The sequence below is a fragment of the Pseudorasbora parva genome, chromosome 20 (genome assembly GCF_024679245.1).
Source record: "Pseudorasbora parva isolate DD20220531a chromosome 20, ASM2467924v1, whole genome shotgun sequence".
In the NCBI taxonomy this organism is placed as follows: Eukaryota; Metazoa; Chordata; class Actinopteri; order Cypriniformes; family Gobionidae; genus Pseudorasbora; species Pseudorasbora parva.
Window position 1 is genome coordinate 27944076 of NC_090191.1, and position 23628 is coordinate 27967703.

Here is a 23628-nt window from a genome sequence, read left to right on the forward strand (position 1 = left end):
CTCTTTCGTTCTATTGAATAGTGCCACATTTCAGTCAGGGGCACAAAAAATAATTAGCAGCAGGCTTCTCTTGTGCTGACTTGCGTATGACCGAAGCATTTGGGCTTGTTTAGTATGCAAGTGATGCCGGGTCTGAATTTGTGATTAGCTGAAAGACAAAAGGTGCAGCCGGTGCACTGCAGGAGCGACGTCTCTATATCAACGGGCTCCGCGAGTGGGCCCCTCACTACGTTTTGGTGTGATTGACTTGCGTCTGAGAGAACTGCATGCAATTTGTTACATGATGACTCTATTTGGCATGAGAATTCCCCGTCTTTATCTTATAGATGCAAATGTAATCATTTTGAATCGTTTGACCTAAATGCACCCTGGCCAACTGTTCTCAAGGTAATTGGATGCCTGAGGAAGCAATTTTAGGTTGTGTGTGTATTAAATTTCATATAATCATATCTTGACTTTCTGGTTTACAAACGTGGAGCACTTGCTGGCATTAATGTCTTTATTCCTTGCATGTATTTATTTATTTATTTATTTAATTTGAGAGGCATGTAATGCTAGAGACTAACATGGTTCAGTAAAAGTTTCATGTAAACATGTGATGCCATGTGAACTCAACAACCCTTTTATAATAATCTGCTTGCCACCAACTCCTGTTAATTCCCACGAGGCCACTTTGTGTAGGACATAAACACACGCGCGTTCACACATAGGACACTATTCGGCCCTTTTAATCTGATTAGCTGTGTCTGTATATGGATGAACCTGTGGGTTCATTGAGTGTGTTCCTCTTCTTCTACTTTAACCGGCAGAGTGGTGAAGCAATCCTTCCAGTATATTTATAGGGAAAGCAATCTGTTTTTTGGACCCAGAGGGGACAAATGCAAGGTAAATAGTTCTTAAATACATTTTATCCATCATATGTGTCAACACCATCCTGTATGAGAACTACTATTTTCCTTAAGTGTTAAAAAGAAGCTAGTTATTTATTGCCAGTCCTATCCTCTTTTTTATTTATTTTTTACCTACATTACTTTCAAAAAGGAATAATAACTAAATAAGGGTGTGATTTAAAAAGTGATATCTTATTCGTCTTTGTAGTACATTTTAAAACAGTATCTAAAAATGTCACTCAGCCAAAAAAAAAAAAGTAAACCAATTATGTACTGATTTCAGGCCATTTTATTGGAATAATATTGCCTTGTTTGAATTTCTTTCCTTTTTTTTTTTTATTTGCATCGGACATCTGTTTTAAGTGGCTTTGTAAAATACCTATGAGCAGGTATTGCATTTAAAAATACATTTGCGAATTTGTTATTATGACTATGGGCCGCAAATACAGCAGACTTGACTTAGAGGAGCCCTGAAGCAGGAAAACAAATCTAACTAATGGTCTTTGAGAGCCAATAATAAGGATAAATTAGAATATTAATAGCATCTAAAAAGTTATATCCTTAACAGTTTGCAGTGTTGTACGTTAAAGTTGTTTTATGCAAGTGCATTTTACACATACTGTAAGTACGGAACATTCATATACTTATACTTTCTTAATATTAATATTGCAATTTAGCTTGAATATTTTTTTGTGTGCAAATAACACATTGTTAGCCATAACCAGATGAAAATGCCCTTCAAAATACCCTTGATAGCACAGACACACACACTGGTTTAACACATCAAATGACCTGATACCCCGAAGCCCTTCTGACTTACCCCATTTAATCCCCCCCCCCCACCCCATTGGTGATCAAAAAAAAAAAAACATTTTAGAAACTTATAGTGACCAAAGATTACTTGTACAGAATTGTCCTATAAAAAAGTGCTTTAATATAACCGGTGTAAATCGTCACATGACCAGAGCTGTTTAATGCCAGTTTACCCTTCTGAAAGATTTGTGTCAAAACCATAGACTGTAAAAAAGGTCAAAACTACATAAAACATGTTGTATTACAGATACAGTTACAGCTACCACAATTCATATACTATTTGAAGGGTCTAATTGTTCTCATATGGCTCATATAAATTATAATAATCATGTAAATGTCAGTTTTCACATTTTTTATAAGTAACTGATTGATTCACATTATTAGATGGCAGACTTTGTATTTTTATTTAAGTATTGTCACATTAAATGAAACAAAGTAAAAGTTTTTTTTCTTAAATCCCATTATATCCCCTCAGTTGCCTGATAGTAAAACATATAATAAGTATGTTACTTTATTTATTTATTTTACTTTGTTTCTGAGTAAGTGTTTACAGAAACAATGACCAGGAAAAAAAAAACTTTTACTAACTGTTTAAGAACATTTTTCTCTCTTTTAGAAAATACATGTGGGCTCAAGTTCTTTGTGGGCTAACGTTACTATTACTTAGCTGGGCCTTGGTTAATTTTGGGAATAATTTTAAACGACGGATTAGAAGACCAGGACACCTACAAACATTTATGAAAAACTTTATACAATGTTTGAACGCATTTAAATATATAGGCACTTTTACTACATTGTATGTACAATATTTTATTATTATACTTACACCGGCATAGCAACATGTAACTTAGTTATTTATTTTAGGGATCAGCAAATTAACTAATATAATTACAAACACAATTCTTTATTCAAAAATGTTAATATCAAACATCATGAAAGTTCCTATACCACATTTTTATTTACTGTACTTTTATTCACATACGATGTTACTTTTTCTGAGATCAAGCACGACAAGCTCCTCAAGTCCAAACTTTTAACTGTTACCTCACATTTGTCGTCGCCGGTTTGAAACGGACTGCATATTCGTCGTGCTGTTAAATCTGCCGAACGGGTCGGGGTCGACCTCGACGGGCCGGTTAATAAATTAAAAAAAAGCATAGCCACCATCATTATATATCCAATGTGAATAAGAGTAAACGGTGTGATTTAGTGCTCATATTAGATAGGTCAGCGGCTGCTGTCTGGCTCTTGTGTAACGGTCGCGCTGCGCGAGCTCGTGTGTGTGTGTGTGTGTGTGTGAGAGAGAGAGAGAGAGAGTGAGAGAGTGAATCACAGTTCACCTTAGTTGAACTTGTGTGATCTAGTTCATGGTTGTGTGAGGCTGTTGGTCCCGTCCTATTGCTGTTGGAAGAATGAACAGATCTTCTTGATAATTTACAAAAAAACAAACTATCGTTAACTTACCCCTAAAAGACGCAGTGTGTCGTCATGTTTTTGTGTAACGTTAGATGAGGAGGTTGTGATAGTTTGCTCATGGACGGACTGTGTCAACGGGTCCGCGCGACAGAAAACGTCAGCCTGAACTTGAATAATAGCGGTCGTCGTGGTTTATTCACCCACTCTCGTCAAGTTTCTTTGGTTTGTTTGTTTTGCCGTTTCTAACAACATCTAAAGGAGCTCGAATGATCCAGATGAAGCTAAGAAGCGGATGAAACGCAGACGTAAATAATGTAAGTTTTCCGTTATCATATTGTAATTAGCTAGTTGGTCCCGTCGGTTGGTTTTTTGTTTGTTTGTTTTTTGCTTTTACGCTTTAAATTATATTCGCCAATGATACGAAGCCGACATATGGGGCATTATTGAACTGTAGCCTAACGTTAGTTTTCACAGCTTATGTCCTGGCATCAAATGTAAAATATCTGTCGAGAACGCACTCGAATGAATTAAACGAGGAATAACGTTAGTTCATTTGATCAGTGCACGTTGAATTAAATAACACAGAGTAATGCACACAGACATAGAAAAGGAGGTCAGTTCCTCGTGGCCAGACGTTTTTGTTCACGCTTTTCAAATAATCGATCGTGCTGCTCTCGTTTGGGTTTGGATAACGTTATATTCTTCTCTTTTACTGAAGGCACCATGAGACGGATCTGGTCTTTTCATTTAAAAGAGAAATAAATATTGTGTGTGTATTTCATAAATGGGGTTGCTTACTAAAAGATTTCTGCCAAACCAATCTTTTTTACAGACTCGTCTAACGTTATATCAAACTGTACTGAGGTTGTCTACAGTGTCATGCAATTTAGTGAAATTAATTTAATACCAATCTATATAATTATTTAGAAAATAGAATATGTTATGTCCCCATTTTATTATAAATGCATGCTAATAAAAATATCTTAAGTTTATATCCTTGTTTTGTGTCATGCATAAAGTCCTCAGACTGTATGCCCCATAATGTCGTTATTTAAATACATAACACTTATTTGACATGTTTTTATTTCCCTAAATGCAAATTGCTATGGTTGTAGACATTTTATTTTTCCAGTCAGTGAGAATATAGCTTATACTGAAACGTTAGACTGTGTGTGTGTGTGTATGTGTGTGTGTGTGTGTGTGTGTGTGTGTGTGTGTGTGTGTGTTTGGGTCTGTATTGCAGTGATTCTTAAAATGGCGAAAATCTTTTTCGGACTCAACCCAGAGATGGAATGTCCACCTTTAATCTGGTAAGATTTTATCTTTAAAAACACACTTTTTCATTTTTTTTTTCAGGGTGAGCAACTCAGTAAAAATAATGGCATGTGATAATAACCTGCTGTTAAATGCTACAATTGAAATCTGTTGTACACGTACATCATACAGATGTTAGAATAATGAAGCCTACTGAATAATATAAACTGCAGTTTCAGGCGCATATATAGCTTTACTGTGTGTATGTGTTTTGTAATGTATTATTAATAGATTTGAAAGTGCATGGATTTGTGCATCTCATAATGTGTCTGTGAAGCATTACTTCTGGTTGTTGACTGGTCGAACACCTCTGTGTGTTGCACACACATGCTATAACATGTTAATCAACGTCCTTTGAGATTTGTTATGCTGACTGTGCAATTTCCAGGTCGTGTTATGATGAAAAATTTGCTTTGATAAACTAAAAAAAAAAAAAAAAAAAAATATATATATATATGTATGTATATATATATATATATATATATATATATATATATATATATATATATATATATCCTGTATTTTTGTGAAAAATTTGCTTTGATAAACTAAATATATATATATATATATATATATATATATATATATATATATATATATATATATATATATATATATATATATATATATCCTGTATTTTTACTCAAAAGGAACATAAATGACTGTAATAATATTTTAGAAGCACAATTGTATCACCTCCAGATTTACTTTTATTTGTAAAATGTGTGTTTTGAATTCTTTTCAGTATGTTTGGACCAATTGCAATAGAGGAATTGAGATGTGTAGCTTCAGTTGCCCTTATCGTTTCTTAGTTACATTATGAAAACAGAAATACACCCTAAAACTAAACAGAAAATAAGAGGGAAGAGATTTTTTTTTAAGTATGGAGATGGTTTGGATATATATTGAGGTTTTACATGAAACCTCAGTCAGATGTTTTACATATATTTGTCTCTTAATGTGATTCAACCCTCACTGTAAACAATGCCATGCATTATTTTGAAGGGCCTGCGTATTTTTCTTTTTTCCACAATCATTTTTCTACTCGCATACCTTCTGACAGAAGAGACGTTCGAAATGCTGATGTCAGCACTTCAAAAACAACTGAGAAAAAAATAGAAAAAGGTCATCAGTCATTTGTGCAATCTGTTTCCACTTGTCTTAATGTTGTCACTCAGCACTCGATTTATCTTGCCAAAAATATCTTTTCATTTACATCTCCTGTCGGGGAAATAACCAAACCGCCGCTGAACACAGAGCTTCATAACTCGAGGCGGGAAGGATCGGGCCAGGCCGACTCTGAGAGCGCATGACCGAGGCCAGATCGCATTCAGTAGGTCTGGCTGACTTTGTGAAGTGTGTGTGCACACTGTAAGTGTCTTTCCATGACTGGCCCCTGGTGCTACAGCCACGCCAAACTGTCAATCCCACAGGAATGTCTCCCCGAACTCTCAGCAACAGATGACAGAAATTTGGCGTATGTTATTGTCATATTCTTTTTCTCTTAGACTTTTTTCTTCATCCCTCCTCTGCTTTTATGCTCGGCCCCAAGTTTTTCTGTGCTCTCTCCCCTTTTTCCCTTGCTGCATTTCAGCAGAGACAGAAGGCCAAGCATGTAATGTGTCAACATGACCTGGACTCGGTACTGTAATCTGAGCATTACGTTTGGCCTTTCGAAACGATTTGATAATGACGCTGACGGCTCGTTACCGGCATCTTTTGTTAAAACGCTTTGAAAATCGCCAGATAATTGAGGAAAGCCGACCGAGCCCCATCGAGATTACAAAGAGAAGAACAATCCTACGCGCTCTTTGCACTGGCGAAGTCATAAATTCATCTGTCTTGCCGTTGGCCCGCATCCAAGCCGGTTTACCTCGGATAACCCTACGAGAAAAGCATACATCATTTGAAATTTAAAATGCAATCACCACAGAGAGAGGAGGCGCCTCGGCAAACCTGACACATTCGCACAATCAATCCTTGCTTTTGTGTGGCTCGCTGAGATGATTTGAGTGGCCTGTAGTGTCAGCTGAGGTCAGGGGCGTATCCAGAGCTTTTAGCCTGTAGCCTGTCTGAAGCTGGCACTAAAAGGTTGCACAGATGTGAGGAAGAGCTGTTAGAGCGCTGCATGTCCGACAGGAGTCGGGAACATTACAGAGCATGGGGGGATGTGCCTAAGCTGCTCAGATTCAGGGTGCAGCAGAGGACAGTCAGACTGACACACATTCTGTAGTCACTTGGTTGCTTGCTTTTTACCTGTCATGCGGGGAGACATCAGGTGACGCGTTCTGTGTGTGCTTGTCCTCTGTGAGGGCACGCGCATGAGGTTACTGAGGTCGTGTGTGTGATTTATTTATGTCAGCGTGTGTGCGCATTCGTTTGAGATAACTTGTGGGTATGAGCGAGGAGCTCTTGTGCTTGACCTAATTTCGCAGGCAGAGAAGAATTCGACAGTGAAGGCCTTCCTCTGTTAGTGTGAGGTTGCTGTGCTGGGTGTTTCCTCCCAGGGTCTAACAGGAAGCTCATGTTTGAGTTCATTTGAGGACAGGGAGAAGGCTTTTCTTTCCACTGTGGATCATTCTAGAGGGGGGGGGGGGGGGGGGGGGGGGGAGCCGGGGCCTCAGCTCTGAATCGCCCTTCTGCAATCTGGCATGTGTTTTAGCTCCTTATACTGCTGTATTGTCTATTTTGGCTGAACTTAAGATTTTTTCCCTTTTTTTTGCTCCTGCCAAGAAAACATCTATTTTTTGGGCTTACAGTGAGCAGGAGCCGAAATCCCAAGTCAAAAATGACTTAATGAATCCTGTGAGCAAATGAAACAATCCTCTGCAGGGTTCTCTCCTGCTTCCTTTGGTTCGGTTTTGCATTCCAGGCTTAACAGAGCCGGGTCGTAACCCAAAAAAAGTGCTGTTTGTGGTGATTTCAGATGAATATTCACAGCACAGATGAGCTTATGGACAGTTCTTGAAATGAATTAAGTGCTTGTGCTTTTTCATTGAGTTCAAGTAAATGTTCATGGGCTGTGATTTGTCATTCACAGGCTCCGGGACCCTGGACGACTTTGACAGACATACCTGACTACACAGGTGAGAAAACAATGTGACCGAAATGCCACATTTTGCAATGCAACTCCTTGTCACAACAGGCCACTGCAGATTTTACTTAGCTAGTTTATTTTATTTTATGCAACTGTATTGTTCTATTGAAAATATTGAAACTACTTTGTGAATATTATGCAAAAATTGACGTTTATTTTACGATAATAATTATTTTACATTCTTTAGTGCATATTTGCAGCCACTCTGCAGGCTTGCAGTGTTCGTGTGGTCTCTTTGAAATGTGAATTCTGTGTGGGAGGCCTCTCTATTCATCTTCTGTGAACGTTTCATGTTGCTCGCTTAGTGAAGTAAGAAGATATCAGGTACTGTAGACATGTCTTTTCCAAATTAGAATGTACATGATACATACTGCATAATCCTAAATGTTCTGATACTCGATTACATGTTCAGAACATCATACGCAGATCAAATCTTTCATCACACAGTGGGGTTGTTCAAATCTAGGGCACGTCTTTGAGCGCTTTTTTCTATGGTGGGCAGAGCAGAAAAATTATGAGGATCGACCTGTTAGTCTCCCGTTGCATCAGCTTGACTGAAATTAGAGGCAGATTTGGGATGAAAGGTTTGCAGTATCCTGATTGTCTGAAAATGATCGTTTCAGCGTGCATGTGCTCATAACCACACTGATCAAACATGATTTATCTTAGTGGTGAAGTTGTTGTCTGCTCTGCATGGTAGGTTTTTGGCTTCTTTGTGACTGTCTTTCTCTACATCTGTTCATCACTGTGTAGGTTGACATGTTGGTTGATACATGGATTTTGAAGTGCGTGAAATTAGCATGACAAGAACTAAAACATTCGGTCTTTGTGATCTTTTACTTTTGCATAACATCCCAGTACCTCCCAAATTATTTTATTTACTCGAGAGTCAAGGCTCCCAAACTTTGTAACATAAGCATTTTGAAGCATTAGGATGTTTGCGTCGCACATTTCGATATTATCAGTGCATGTATTGTGCAGCGGAGAAAAAGAAAGAGGAGAATGAAGATGCACCGTCTTTATCACTCAATCATCTAACGGTCTCTTTCACACGTTATACCCATTTCCTTGTCTCCTGCAGTGTGGATGTACTCTCAGGTCATGTGCCGTTTACAGGTGTCATCCAGATGTTTTCTTGCGTGTTCTGATGCTCCCTCTGTTAGTACTTAATGTCATTTTTTTGCAGAAATGTTCCTGATGTCTAGCACAGAGTATCATGCTCACACAAGCTTGAAAAAAAAGCTTCTTTTTGTGTGTGTGTGTGTGTGTGTGTGTGTGTGTGTGCGCAGAGGTTACACGTGTGGCATAAACATGACCAGCATGACACCATCATGGCTGGTTTCCTCCAAGTTTTTGCGTGAGAACCAAAATATCTATACGGTGAAATACTCTTAGGAATACTTGATTCATGAATCTGTGTTTTTTTGCATAATGACAGCTAAACTATATAATTGACCCATCCTACCAATTTCCTACATAAATGTGCTAGTTTCATATCTCATATTTCTTTCCAGTTTCTTTGTTCTCATAAAATGAAATTATTTAAGATCAAATCAATATTTCATGTCCATTTATGTTATTTTTTTAACTAGCAGTATTTATAACAATTCAAAATGAGAGCACACACGGCTCGAATTTCGGCAAGGGATTACGGGTATTGGGCATAATTTTCAATATTCCCGCAGGTGTCGTGCTTATAAAGTGGGAAATTTCTGCAAACATTTACTCAATTTGCTTGCTGGTTGAAAGAGCAAATAAATTCACACAGATTATCAGATCAGATCAGTAATTGGAAAACTTTCTGTGAGACATAATTTCACAAACAGCGAGAGTGATTCAGCGTCACGTCTTCTCGCTCTCATTCAAAATGTGCACGTCTTCACATCACCTTGCGTCTATACAAGCCAGCTGCATGCTGCGATACAAGACTTTTGTTCACGTTTCTGGACAGATTTGTCAGTTATCCAAACGGGCCATTGTTAGCCTAGTAATCTAGACGCACCCTAGCGGCAGCAAATTTAATTTGCCCGCAAGTGTCGTCTAGGAACTCTCAATACCATTCTGAGCTGTATTCCTCAAAATCTGGACGGCCCAATCACATCATGTATAGAGTCGGCGGGCGGGGCCATAATGACGACGGCCGAGTTGCGTTTGCGTGCTTCTAGTAAACACAGAAACTGGTGAACGGCAGCGGTCTTTCGAATCAGCTCTGACCGTGACTCTGGAAGACTTGGAGTTAAGCTTTTCTCTGAGAAAAGAACAAAGAGCGGCACTGAAGTCATTTTTAAAAAGGGAAGATGTGTTCGTAGTTTAGCCGACCGGATACGGCGAATGTTTAATCAGTCAGTGAGCTCTGCTTCACCTTCGTTGCTCTGGTTGGTGTAGCGCTATCCTATCGCGTGCAGAGGGAGTTTGAAAGACAACCGTTTATCCCGCCCCTCGGATTGAGCCCTGTCTATGGTGAGTTTCCAGACCAATCATCTTGATGTGGGTCTGGCTTGTCAGGCTAGGCCATTGTTGCATTGTTACTAGTTTATTATATACATGAATAGTCAATTTAAACATTCAACAATTTTAAAGCCTTCAAAGCTCTTTGAGAGATGGTTTTCCGTCTCTTAATTCACCGTTTGCAAATACCAAACCGCTTACTATGCTTAAACAGTCAGAAACACACAAAATAGCAAGTTTTCGTATAAACGCAGTCAGTGATGTCTTAAATGAGCGTAAAACAGTTCAGAAAGAAAACACATCATGTATCAGTATTTTGGATCCGTACGTTAGCTCTTAAAGTGACAGCAGCCTAATATAACTGCTGCTGACTGTGTCGATACTATTAATCAAACAACTAAAGATAGCAAGAAGAATTAATCTTTTTTTCTTATTCAATTTCTGTAGTATCCCTTTGTCTGAATACTGTTAGATGTACATGAAAACCTTAAAGCACGCTTTATTTAATTTTTATTTTATTTTATTTATTGGTGTGTCTGCTTTTATTTGGTTTATTTGTTTGTTTATTTTGTAAATTGCATTCAAGGTTGAAATCAAGCTTCCTGTTTGTAAACTCATGCGCAACAGAATTACCCTAATGTAAAAACACAAATACATGGAGTGATCAATGAGCCATTTAGATGTAATAAATGTAATTTAAAAAGCCTATATATATATATATATATATATATATATATATATATATATATATATATATATATAGTACACATAATAATAGATCTGTCATGTGATTTGAAGAAATGGAATTAAAAAGCCCCCAAATGAATTTTGCAAAACATTACATTACTTTACATTATAATCATTGAATAGAAGTTTCATATATGAATGTATATTTATAATATAATATAATATAAATATGCTTGTTTTATTTCCATATAATTAAATCAATAGTCTATCACTTAACTACGGTCCTCATTTTCGCAATTAAGTTTGTCAAAGTAGACTTTGGATCTGTTCACAAAAGACGTGCTAAAAATAATTTAAAAACTGTTAACACATGACAACAGACAGACGACTTTGACTGTTTTGTCATATCACGCTGGTTTTTCAGCATATTGCACAATGAGCGCCATGTTTCAAAAATACTGCAACTTTGAAAAATGTAATGTGATCTGTTCTGCTCCGTCCAGCTGTAATGTAAGAACCCATTCTTTGGGACTGTGAGCAACTCCATCTGCTCTTCGTAGGTGCAGTTTAATGGAATTGGAATTTCATATCAATTTCTTATCATAGCAGAAGCTTCCAAATCAACCATTGCAACATCGAGACTTCTTCCCAACTACAGTCGAGTCGAGAATTCGCTCTGACAACCAAATATGGACTGTTTGGTTTGTATAATGATTATGAGAGTCAGACAGTCCTGAATTCCTGACAATATCCTATGTAGTAATAAAATTTTACAGCTTAAGCAGAACAATGTCCTTGAGATATTTCATTGTTGGAATTCATAGCCAAGCATACATTTTTATTACATAAACTTTTAGTTTGGCACAGTCGTAAATAATTCTATCATCAAGTGAGCTGCTTGTGGTTAATGGTGTTTTAAAATAATTTACCTCAGCTCACCGTCAGACTGTCTTATGATTTTAATGAGATTATATGACTTGCAGAACTTGTTCATGTGTCATCTACCTATCTCACTTTATTTGTAAAGATCCTCCCTTGCCACATTCAAGTGACCATTGCATCAGTTTTAAGCTGCGTTTGTTGTTCTATAATAGATTGCCTTATAGGTTTTCTGCACAAAGCATTCGAGACAAAAAGTTTTGAAATTGCTGTGTCAAGTAATATTTAAAAGAACTGAAAAGGACAGACATGTTTGATTCCTCTCAAAAAAGTGTAAACGCTGGCTCTGTGATGCTACTAAAACATTGCTCTTTGTTTGAGCATCCCGGCGAGCCTGACACAGCAACATTGGCTCGACCAATGGCATTAGTTTATGCACAATTGCTTTTAAGGTGCAGAAATTGCAATTTTTTCTGCAAAATTATTCGTTTTCTTTGGATTTTTTTTTTTATTCATTCAGTCAGCGAATTCTTAATTGAAAATCAGAACGTGTTTCCACTGCACTACGTTTCAATTGTTTTTCAATGTTGACACTTTCTAGACCAACTTGTGTCTTGTGTCTTTTTCAGCGTCTCGATCATGACACGGCATTCTAAAAGCACGGCGCTTTAAACAAAAAAATAATAATTGTGTCTCGCGTTTTTAACATCAAAAATGCATTCTGTGTGAACTGGCCCTAACACAATAAACCAAAAACAACAACAAAAAAACATTCAAACAAACATTCAGGGGCTCTCATAGACTTTTTTTTTTCATTAGGCTGTTGTTAGTGTTGAGTTTGAAGGCCCAGCTCCAGACGAGGGCTGCTCCATGGGTAGGCCAATGCTGCATTGTTGGCAGTGGCTCATTTGAATAGCCCTTTAGTATTTTCTGTGAGCAAGTCAGCGCCATTTGCATTTGTTCTAGTCACAAAGGTTTACAGGTCAATAGAGACCAAGCTAACATGCAGAGGAACCCTCTCTCCTCTTATTCTCATTTCTCTCCTGTCTCTCAACCTTCTTTTGCCCTTCCTTGGTTGTCATGATAAACTCTGCCCGTCTCCCTGGGAATGTGTTTGTGCATGCGTGTGCATGCGTGTGTGTGTGTGTGTGTGCGTAGCAACACCTCAGATGTCTGGTGAGTGATTAATTCTAAGCTGGGAATAAGACTGAAGAGAGGCCCCTGGTAACCCTCAAGCAAACACCAACAATAATTTGATTATCACACTTGAACATGCTTATTTAGCCCATGCATGGTCGTGCATGCGTGTGTCTGCACACTGAGGCAGAAGAACACAGAGCATACCTGATTAAATGGAGCCCATTCAGGACTGTTGTTTGTGAGCAGTTTGAATGGCTACAGTGCTGACACATAGCTTCTTAGATGCGCGCACATAGACAGAACCAGAAGCCCCAGGTCTTCATAATTAATCCCAGAGTGAGCTCATGGCTCAATCCTCAGAGCTTTAACTCTGTACTTTCCATATGTCACACTTCTTCATACATGCAAACATACAGAAAGAGACACATGAACTTACACTGAGAAAGTCTCTCGAGTCATCATGTGTCACAAGTTTGTTTTTGTTAGTTTTTTTGCGTTTTAAAGAATTAATCTTAAACTTTTTTTAAGCTTGACAGCTCATGGAAAAGAGCAGCATAGGTATTCTTCATTCCTCATATATATATATATATATATATATATATATATATATATATATATATATATATATATATATATATTTATACACACACACAGAAGTTTTTGGTAAACTGTTCCTTTAATTATTTTAAAATGTTATTATTAATATCACTATTTAAACTAAACTGTTTATAATGTCTTGCTTTAAAATTATTTCATATATATGTTTTTTTTCTGCATTTTTTTTAAAATACATGTATCTTGCGTAATAATCATAGTCGTGAGCATGAGTGATTTAAATTTGCTTTAGATATGAAATCTTCTGGTAGCCCTGACAGCTCAAGTCTACCTTTATCAGAGACATGACAGTGTACAATTACATTTTTAAAATTCTTTTTTTTTTTTTGAGAAGCTACATCTTTAGTAAAATGTCATCAGTTCAATCTTGTACGTCACTCTCGAGTCATGACCATCTGATTTCATGCACTGTAAAACACAAATAAAAAATGAAGCAGTTGTTCCCTTAAGGAGATATTTGATTTGATCTAACTAATTAATTATTGTATTGGTGTTGTCTAATGTAGTCAGGTTGATTTAATCATGTTAAGTTATAACTTAGCGTAACTTTAAAAAAAGTCTATTAGTTTATCCAACATTTTCAGTGTGTTTGTTTGCGTTTTTAGTGTGGCCTTAGGAAGGCAGTAGTCAATCTCTGCATCTCTCTTTGGCCTGTTCTTGTCCCCTCTTAGCTGGACGTGTGAATTGCAGCACAAAACGTGGGCTGCTGGATCAGCATGCATGCTACATAAAGACTGCTTTTGTTATAGCCTGCACGCTCATGACCGCTGGCATCTATAGCCCCTCACCCCCAACTACGCTAAACTGCACCAGGCTGAGTAGAGAAACCCCCATGGAGGGAATGGACAGTGACTTTCAGTCTTTCCATAAAACTTTAAAGCAAAATTAATAAAAAAAACTTTATAAAAAAATATGTATTTTATTTATTTTATTATTTTCCCTCTGGGGGCAATAAAGTCTTATTCCATTCTTCACAAGAATTTGTCTTGTTAGAGATTCATTATAGGATAAAACATTTCTTAGAAATAAATCAGATAATGTTCCAGTGCAACATAACTCACTCTGTTTGCCATTTGCGATATAATTATGATTCAGAGTAAAAACAGAAATTCCACACGGCTATTTAATGCTGTCGGCAGATGACGAGCAGAGTGCGTGTCTGTTGGGCCTCAGTCGACACGGGCCTTAGAACTAAAACGACGAAGGCAGACGTTGCCTTGCAGCTGCCGTGCCGATATTGCACCATGTTCACCTTAGCCTATTAAAGGTTGGGATTCCCATCAGGGAGAACACTCACGCGCAGACAATTAATGGAACAAAAAATAAGAAAAGCCATGACAAGATAATACGTTTGTGATAATGAGCCTCTGCTGACCTATAATCATCCTTTTAAAATGAATTTTAACCAGGATAATGTCCTTGAACACCAGCAATGACAAGTGCCACATTCTGTGTGGTTCTTCTAAAAATTGGATGTTATTATATACTTGAGAGGAGACTTTACTGTTGCAAGGACCTAGGCAGATATTGACGTTCCCAAGAGAGGAAGCTGACCTCTAGGCCATTGTTTTGATGGTATTTTTCAATTATTTTCAGGTTGACATAGTACTAAGGAGTTAGTTTGATGTTTTTAATGGTATATTAATTAAAAAACGTGCATGTAATAAAGACCACTTTCAGATGCTAATCTGACTCAGATTATTTGTTTGTGCTCTAAAATTTAACAACTGCATAGTGACTAAATTTAGTCTAAAGTAAAGCTGAGCTCAATTAAAAAAAGGAAATTACACTGGAAAGTTTATTTCACGGTTTTGCTATCATTAAAACCATGCTTCTCTTATGTCTTTATTTAATAGAGGGAGGAAGTCAGAAGTAAAAATCATCCAGAGGGTGTGATATTATTAAAGTGCACTGTTGGGGCTCCGTCTAGCGCATCCCTCACTCCGGTCATTGTCGGTTGTGGGGGAGGAGGGTTGACTGGGTGTAGAAGGCTCAGCTGGGGCAAATCCTGGAGGTCTCGTCCATTCGGAGGCAAAGTGACGTGGCACATGCAAAAGCAGGCTGTGCTGGCTTTTAAGAGCCAGAACTTTTTAAGTGCCAGAACTGTCCCCGTTCCCCTCGTACACACACACACACACACACACACACACACACACACACACACACACACACACACACACACACACACACACACACACACACACACAGAGCTCTCCAGCACTCAGAAAAATAAAGAAGGACTGGTGTGTTAAAATGTATTATTAGAAGCAAACCAGAATGGACAAGCCGTTTGGAGTGGAGATGAGCGTTAACATGCATCAGAGGTTATTTAGGGGGGAGTAAAAAGCACAGAATGATGCCCGCATGTTGTAGAAATATTTGGATACGGACGTAGCAATTAATTTGTGCATGCAGTTTAGGGATTGGACGTTTGTTGTACGTAGCCTCAAACAGTTTGCGCTCTCTTAAAATGTTTGAATGCATCAGAAGGAATTGATAATGTAACACATTGCGGTACACCCTGGACTGGAGTTCGTTTGTGGTTAAATATTTGCTAGTAATTTGTTAGAATAATGACTTTTTTTTGGTGTATGCCCTTTCCCCTACAGCTTAAAGTGATATATTTGGTTTTGTGAGCTGCACGTCCCCTCAAAAACAGTGCACCTGTTAATTCTCCTTTACTTGTGTATTTATTATGAAACCGTCTGATAGTTTGGAAGTTTCAGAGTTAATCAAAGTGCCGCAGAATCCTGCTCCTCTCTCCAAACACATAGGCTCAGCAGAAAGTTCTGGAGATTCGAGCATGCGGCAGTTAGCGGCCATGCGAGTGAAGTGGCCACGCAGAAAAACTGTCCTGTCTTTTTTTCTGGTTCTTTTTTTTTTTAAATAAATCTGTCCCTTTTCCCCCACACAACTGAATATTTTAAGGTGAGTTACTTTTTGGGTAAAGTCCTTTTTAAAATGTTTCAGTGTATTTGTAGCTGTCGGATACATTAGGTTAGTGAGGTCAAACAAACTCTTGGCAAATTAATTTCTTTTTAACGGTTGAAGTGAGACCTCCGTGATGAACTCGTTCCTAATTTATGTTACTGTTGCTGAATAGTATAAAGATAGCACTTTACAGCACTTGAAGAAGATAAAAAATAGGAATAAAAGGAAGTGAAAATAAAATAGAAACATTAAGAATGTAATGTAAGTTTTAGATATGCATTTATATATATATATATATATATATATATATATATATATATATATATATATATATATATATATATATATATATATATTATAATCAAGTTTTTATATGTATTATTATTCAGTAGAATAAAGTTTATTCAATAAAGAGAATAACCCCTAATAAAATAAAAAACATACATAAGGAAAGACTGCATGTTTTAGATAAAGTAAGCATAAGCAAGTAGTTTTATTTTTGTAATATTCCTGTTGCCTGAATTTATCTGTTATTCTATTTTACATAGAGGAACAGTTTAGGACTTCTACAACCACAATACAAAGTGATTTAAAATAAAATACAATGTCTTAAATGTCTCTTGGTTTTAGCAAATCGGAGACAGAAAAGCAATTCAGGCATATTCCTTGCGGTATTAAACCCATTTTTTTCTACAGAGCTTTATTTCTTCTGATTCTGATGCGTGTTAGGAATATTTTAAGTCTAAAGATTTAGAGCTTCTGCCTTTAAAAAAAAATGTTTTATTATTATAATTGCTAATAGGAACAAACTTCTGGCTTTGTTTAATCTCCACTGCCTGTGAAAGAAAAAAGGAGGACAAAACAGGTTCAGGTTGTTCGTTAAATTATTCAAGTGAGGACATAAATTGTACCATAATTATATCATTCTGTTGAATTGGAAAAGTAGAAGAAGTGGGGGAAAATCTATATTGTCAGTCCTTTTTCTTTTTAACAGAAAGTAAAATTGTATTGCTGCAGAGCCTGAGGTTTTGTGTTGTCCTGTTTCTTTTTTGGACATTTAAAATGTCCTCTTTTTATTTTAAATGATAAATATAAAAAAGCACTTATATCTTTAAAAAACAAACACACAGATGTTTCCATCTTTTCATTGTAATATTTGAATGCTATTTAGCCATTGACATTTTGTGGTTGTTTTGCATCTCTGTTTCTTCTGCTTAATGTGGTTTTTACTAATTTTACTTATTTGATTTGTCTGTTATACATAACAGGGGCAGTGATTACACTACTAAATTACAGTAAATTTATCTGCAACAAGGCAACAACAACAAAAAATCCCACAAATGAAAATTATGGAAACAACTTTTCAGCATTGTTACTAATACAAAGAAATTAATCATATGTAGTGTGATAAAAAATAATTTTATTATATCATAGCAGTTTTAAAAATGTAATTTCTCTAAATGTGTAAAACTACATTTTTATTTCTCCTCAAAATATGACCCCCCCACCATTTAGTTTATTCAAATGTATCTGAAGTCTCACAAAACACCTCATTTTAATGTCTTTAATTCTTTTTCCCAAAGCTCATTATGAATATGAAATCCATATTGTTATGTTTTCACAGTAGTGAACTTTTAAATGATCTGTGTCATTGTCATAGTGGCAAGATAAGCCGACGGCAAAAAAATCGTACTGTGTAGAAAATAACTTTCATGCAAACCCAGACCAGACCATGATTTATTTCTATTTTGACTTTTTTGTAACTTTTACATTGATTATTTGTTTTTGCCATATTTCATTTATTTATTTTTAAATGATTCCTTATCGCAGCCTTTTTTTTCTGGAATCAATGCTGACCGTCTGTGTAATGGCTTGGCACTCTGAACACACACGTTCAAGGTTATGACTACTCTTTTGCAGAGCCATACCAATCACTGCACACTGTTTTTTATTACAAAATCAAGACTTCATACACCTAAATATGATACATTTATTTATAACACAGATATCTACATAATTACACACATACAGACTCATCCTGTTTGCGTGGACATAGGCGCATGCTCTTATCAGAGGTGACCGCCATGTTGTCTAACTGTCCTCCATTTTGTGATTTCAGACCTTTACTGTAGCACAGCTGCCCCACCCTTGCGAAATTATGCAGCCGTATCCCGATGGATTCGATGATATTAATCCTTACTGATTTCATCTGAAATTATTGAGCTTTTGAACTTTTTTTTCCTTCATGGGCACAACATTATTTTATACCTTCTGATATATTGCTTGCGTTTCTTTACATGGATGTATACTGTTACTGCCCTATATAGAGCTATTTTAAAAATGTTATTTTCATAGAGTTGTAGACTTTTTAAACAGTAGTTTGCACTGCTATTGCAGGGATGATTAATAAATGTCATCTACTCTTCTGCTTAACAGAAGAACAGTTGTCCTCATGTTAGCTGACAGGACACCAGGAAACATAAATGTTGTTCACGTGGCAAATCTTCTCAATTAAACCAAGAACGTGTGTGTGTGCGTGTGTGTGTGTGTATGTGTGTGTGTTTATGGGATCTTCAATGTTTGTGGTAAAATTGAATCATCCACAGAATGAGTTAACCTGTTGCAGACTTGCTGTAAATAATTTTCTTCTGATATTTCTTAGTGTAATCCATCATAACGCTTATTTCATCGTAGTTATGATTATTGTGTGATATAATTTGAAAGACACTTTTCAATTCGGACAATAACAGTGAGGAGTTGAGGTAGTTATTTATTAGTTAAAGTTTTATAAATTCTTATTTATTTTTGATGAATAATATGCAAATAGTAAATGTTTTAAAATAAAACAACTATATATATATTTTTTTTTCTTCTACTTTTAACCCTTTATTTAAGTATTTAATGAAAGTAAATGTATTTGTTTATTTAAAGGGCAAATTTAGACTAAGATTTGAATATTGTTTATAAAGAAATGTATTATTATTATGTTAGTCAATTACCAGAGCTCCGCTCCCGTTTCTGTCAGTGCTGCAGCGAGCCGTAAGGGTCATTAGGCATCTTCTAATGTCAAGCAGAGGTCAAGGGAGTTAATCGGAGTTGATGGAGGGGCCCTCTGAGTGACAGTCCTAAGGGGCTCACCTCTTAATCTCTGTTTGTCTGTGTTTTAGTACTCTTTTCCTACACAAAGCAAACAGCACCCTCCCTCTCAATGGGGACCAGCCTGCTCCCAGTCTAGCACTTCTGACCTGTGGGTCGTGCCCTTTGTTCCTTTCTCTACAGAGGCTGACCTCAGGTTTCACCTCTGTAATTGAGGAGCCCTGTAGACACGTGCCCACGGGGCCCAGGAGAGACCACCACCGCTGCGATCTCACTGCTACCTCTGCGCTGGCGGAAAAGGGTGTCTGAAAATATGTGGTTTCTTATGGGTCCCCAAAAAAAAGCCCAGTTGCGTAAATATAGCCATTGTTAAGACTGTTTCTTTATGTATCTGATTTCAAAAAGTTATGAACAGTCTTAAAGAGAAAAATTTGATGACTAGCTTGTAAGATTAGTCTTATTTTATGCAACCTGCCCCTGATCTTGCTATGGTTCCCCAGTTTTGTTCGTCACCATGTTGTGCAAAATACTGCTAAATTGGCTTGAATATCATCTACAGATACACTGGACCTTCACATTCAGTCCATTTGGTCATGTTTATGTGGGGGCAGATTTTTTATTTATTATTAATTTCTCTCTACACATATGTATACTCTAGACCTTTGCAGAAACTTGGATGGACATTTCAGATCTTAAACGTGTTGCTTTTTCTGATAAAAAGTGGAAGTGTAACTCTCAGTTGATGAACTAGGACTTATATCCTTTTTTTTAATCTGTGCCAGGCTTCTTTTGTTGTGTTTTAATTTTTTTTTTTTTGCTTAGTGGGGGTGTGATGTTGTCTATATCGAGGCACTTGTTTTTTGTTTTTTTCTTTTGCTCTCCCAGAGCACTGATAATAAATTGTAGGTTAAAGAAGTCAGATGTTGTCATGTTATTAGTTTTTACTAATTGCCATCTCCACAAAAGCATAATTATGGGTGGAAAACTTTAGCTTAGTGATGTGCATGTGCAACACATTTCTTCAGATGCTTTAAGTTTTTCTAGTTGATTGTGCTGGAGATCCAGATGTTCATTCAGGAGGAAAAAAAATATGCTGGAGGTAGCTACAGATGGTTATTAAGATCTTTGATGGCGAATGGCTTTACATTATTTGTTAGTGTACTTAATTATTTTAGATTGTGTATTTGACATCCGCTTCCATTTCACATTTAGGTCTGAATGGGTTAATGTGCATTTTAGTATCCAGAAAGTCAAATGCATTAATCACTGCAATCATTTTTTTCTCTGTGCTTTATTTGTGATATTCCATAGATAAATTCTGTGGAGCGTTGTTTGTTGTTGTCATGCGTTACTTGTTAAATGTTGTAATTTGGAAAAAGTGACCTGCCCGCTTTGCTTTTTAACCTTGCGAAGACAGCGACCTGAAACCTGCTGTAGCCGTTATCGCTCTTTGGTAACTTTAACCCCAGAACACATACACGCTTTTCAAATCACATGAGAGTCTTTAAAATGATCTCAGCGATGGTGCATTAAAGTGCTCTGAGGTTGAGCCCTGAAAAGTACCATAAAGAGTTTGTTTTGATTGGCGTTTGATCATAGTCTCTGAGCCTTGTGAAGGATGGGGCCTTACAGAACAGCTCACTGTTTGGGAGTTGGCAGCCGACCCAAAACCAAAATTGTATCCTCAAATGAACTTTAATGCAATGTACAACACAGCACGTGCTGCAATTCCCGACTCCCCACTAACAGCTCCTATAGTAAACAAGCAGGGAAATGAACGCCTGGGAATCAGCAACAGAGAATGAAAAAATAAAATTGAGATAATGTGGTTTAAAAAAGAGATGGTTAGATTTCGCTGCACGTTTTCCCTTGTGAGGCGCACCACCTTCGTGATTGGCCGACAGACGTGGCGCAATGTGACGTAGACGCTTCGTACCTTGTGTCAGAGCACGACCTGTTGCCATCGGAGGATCGGACTTGGGATTTAGAGCGTTTGGAATTTGATTTAGCTGTACGGTTTTATACGGGTGCGACTCGGCCCAGATTTGGTTTTTAATCGAGGGTGTGGTTTGTGGTATGTAGAAACCAAATATGTATGTGTGTGAGAGTGTGTCTGTGTAATGAGAGGTCAGTGCCATGAGGGAGCCAGAAAGAGGAGGCCGAGAACGAGGCAGGGAAATCTGGGCGGAACGGGTGCTTTCGGTCCCTCCTCCACGTCAGTGTGTGAGTGTGTATCTGTGTGTGACAGCCTGATGAGCAGCAGCACCCTCCTTGCAGCCATGTTCGCTGGTCGGCGAGCATGCTTTTATCAACTGTTTAGTTCGCTAAATACAGAAAAGCGGTTTGTGATATTGCGCCGGCGGTCCAAGGAACAGAATCAGGCACAGGCCCCACACTAGCACGTTTTCGGTATGTGTTTTTGCATTCTCTTTGGGCTCGTTCGCAATAGAGAGATCATCTGTTTGAAGTTGTATTTAATCGCCGCGTTGATTAGACACTAAAAAGTTGTGCACTCAACAGTACTGGCATGCTTACATGAGTGTGCAGTAGATGCACAAAGGATTGTTGGTAAATAAGCAACAGAATAGCAACATTTTGAGTCTGTTTTCTGCATCCTCACCACCTCACATGCCTGAATTTGGATTAAAAAAAAGGGAGGCATGACGGAGGTGCACCTTGAAAGATCGAAAAACACTATTGGTGGCTCAGCTAATTATTCCTCCACCGGGTGAATTCTCAGGTAGGCTGTGGCTGCAGTGTGTGTGTGTACGTGAGTGTGTCTATGCGAACACTGCAGATGATATCTCCCTGCAAACTGCGACAGATGTTTCACCTCCAGACCGTCTCACCCATAAGCCTGTCGGTTCTCAACTCCTTCTCGGGGCAGTGGGAGGAGGTCCTGTTATTGTTTGGAGATGTAGAAAGACGCACCAACATTTGCACACTTCACTTTTCCCAGAATCCCACATCATTGCATGGTCGTCTTTCAACTGCGGAGCGTTTTTTGTATTAACTCTCTCTTTCTTGTTTCTGACTATTTGTTTAGTTGTTCAATGCAGTCGAGGAGTGAGTTTGGTTTTGGCGGCGAAGCGTGCGCACGCTCTGTAAATTGTGTTTGAATGGTTCGTAACTGGTGTGAGCGTATGTTACTGTGCACTCTCCGGGTGAACCAGAGTCTGTGTCACGCTTCCTTCCACTCCTCAGCCCTCCCTCCCTTCCTCCCTCCTTACTCGAGCTTTCGCTCACTGGCTGGAGCGATGATTCAAAAAAAAGATTGCTCACGTACTCCACTGCCTCTCGGTTTCATCATCAACTTTTTTCCCTCCACTTCAGTTTTCCCTCTCTCTTCTCTTCTAATTCCCTGCCTCCTTTTTCTCTCTCTCTCTCTCTCTCTCTCTCTCTCTCTCTCTCTCTCTCTCTCTCTCTCTCTCTCTCTCTCTCTCTCTCTCTCCGAGAGCAGATAGAAATGTAAAAAAAAGCCTCTACCTCTGTTTCCACAGTACAGTCCCCACCCCTTCACCCAGTCCGTGCCAAGAGAAGGAGGGATTTCTACTACTCGCAGGATTTTAACCCTGTAGCTCAACCGATTGGCTCAAGCTGCTTCTCTGCCACTTCAGTTTTTTTCAGCGAGTCTTTTCCACCACTTCCCTAAACCTCTCCAGCCTGTTCTTCTGCGATTTCACTACCTTGAGACACTTTCAAACGGTGCATTTACGTCAGACGGAGGTGTGTGGCATTTCTCATCCTCGCCAGGGGTTAACGGATCCTTTCTGTTGCTGAGCTTTGAAAATGGCTGTATTCTCCCTGCTTGTTGCGTGTCTCGGAGAAGGGAGGCGCCTGGAGTTCTATCAATTTAGCGCCACCCTCTCTCTCTCTCTCTCGCGCTCTCTCTCTCGCGCTTTCTCTCGCTCGCTCTCTCTCATACACGCACATACAGTTCTTTTTCTCTCTCTAGCTCTTTCCCTCTCTCTGAAAGGAGAGCGGGAGGGCGGTGCGGTGTCGGAGCTTTTTCTGGGACAGGTGCCAATTCCAAACAAAAGACATAAAAAGGCAATGAGTGAGAGATGCCTCGATCGTAAGAAAGAAATATGTTGCACGATGAAACGAAAGAAGTTTGTGGTGATCGTGTGCGTGCACGGTTCCGTGCGTTCAGCTGAATAGAAATGTTTGGAGCTAAGATTTGAAATACTTTTCTTCTCTATCTCTCTCACAACACTCTCTCACTTCTCTGGCGCTCTTCAGCCACTGAAGGCATTTCAGTCATGGGGGGGTGGAAAGGGGAGGGGGCTCGTTTTTCAAGCT

General features: G+C 38.1%; 1 protein-coding gene across 1 annotated transcript in view; it reads left to right on the forward strand.

Annotated features, from left to right (window-relative positions):
• The first annotated feature begins 3091 nt into the window (after positions 1-3091).
• Positions 3092-23628, forward strand: part of pparaa (peroxisome proliferator-activated receptor alpha a) — a 52255-nt gene continuing 31718 nt past the window's right edge. Inside the window, exons 1-3 of the mRNA XM_067427130.1 lie at positions 3092-3433; positions 4363-4429; positions 7474-7519. The gene's annotated coding sequence lies outside the window, so the exon portion shown is untranslated. The remainder of the gene's footprint in view (positions 3434-4362; positions 4430-7473; positions 7520-23628) is intronic.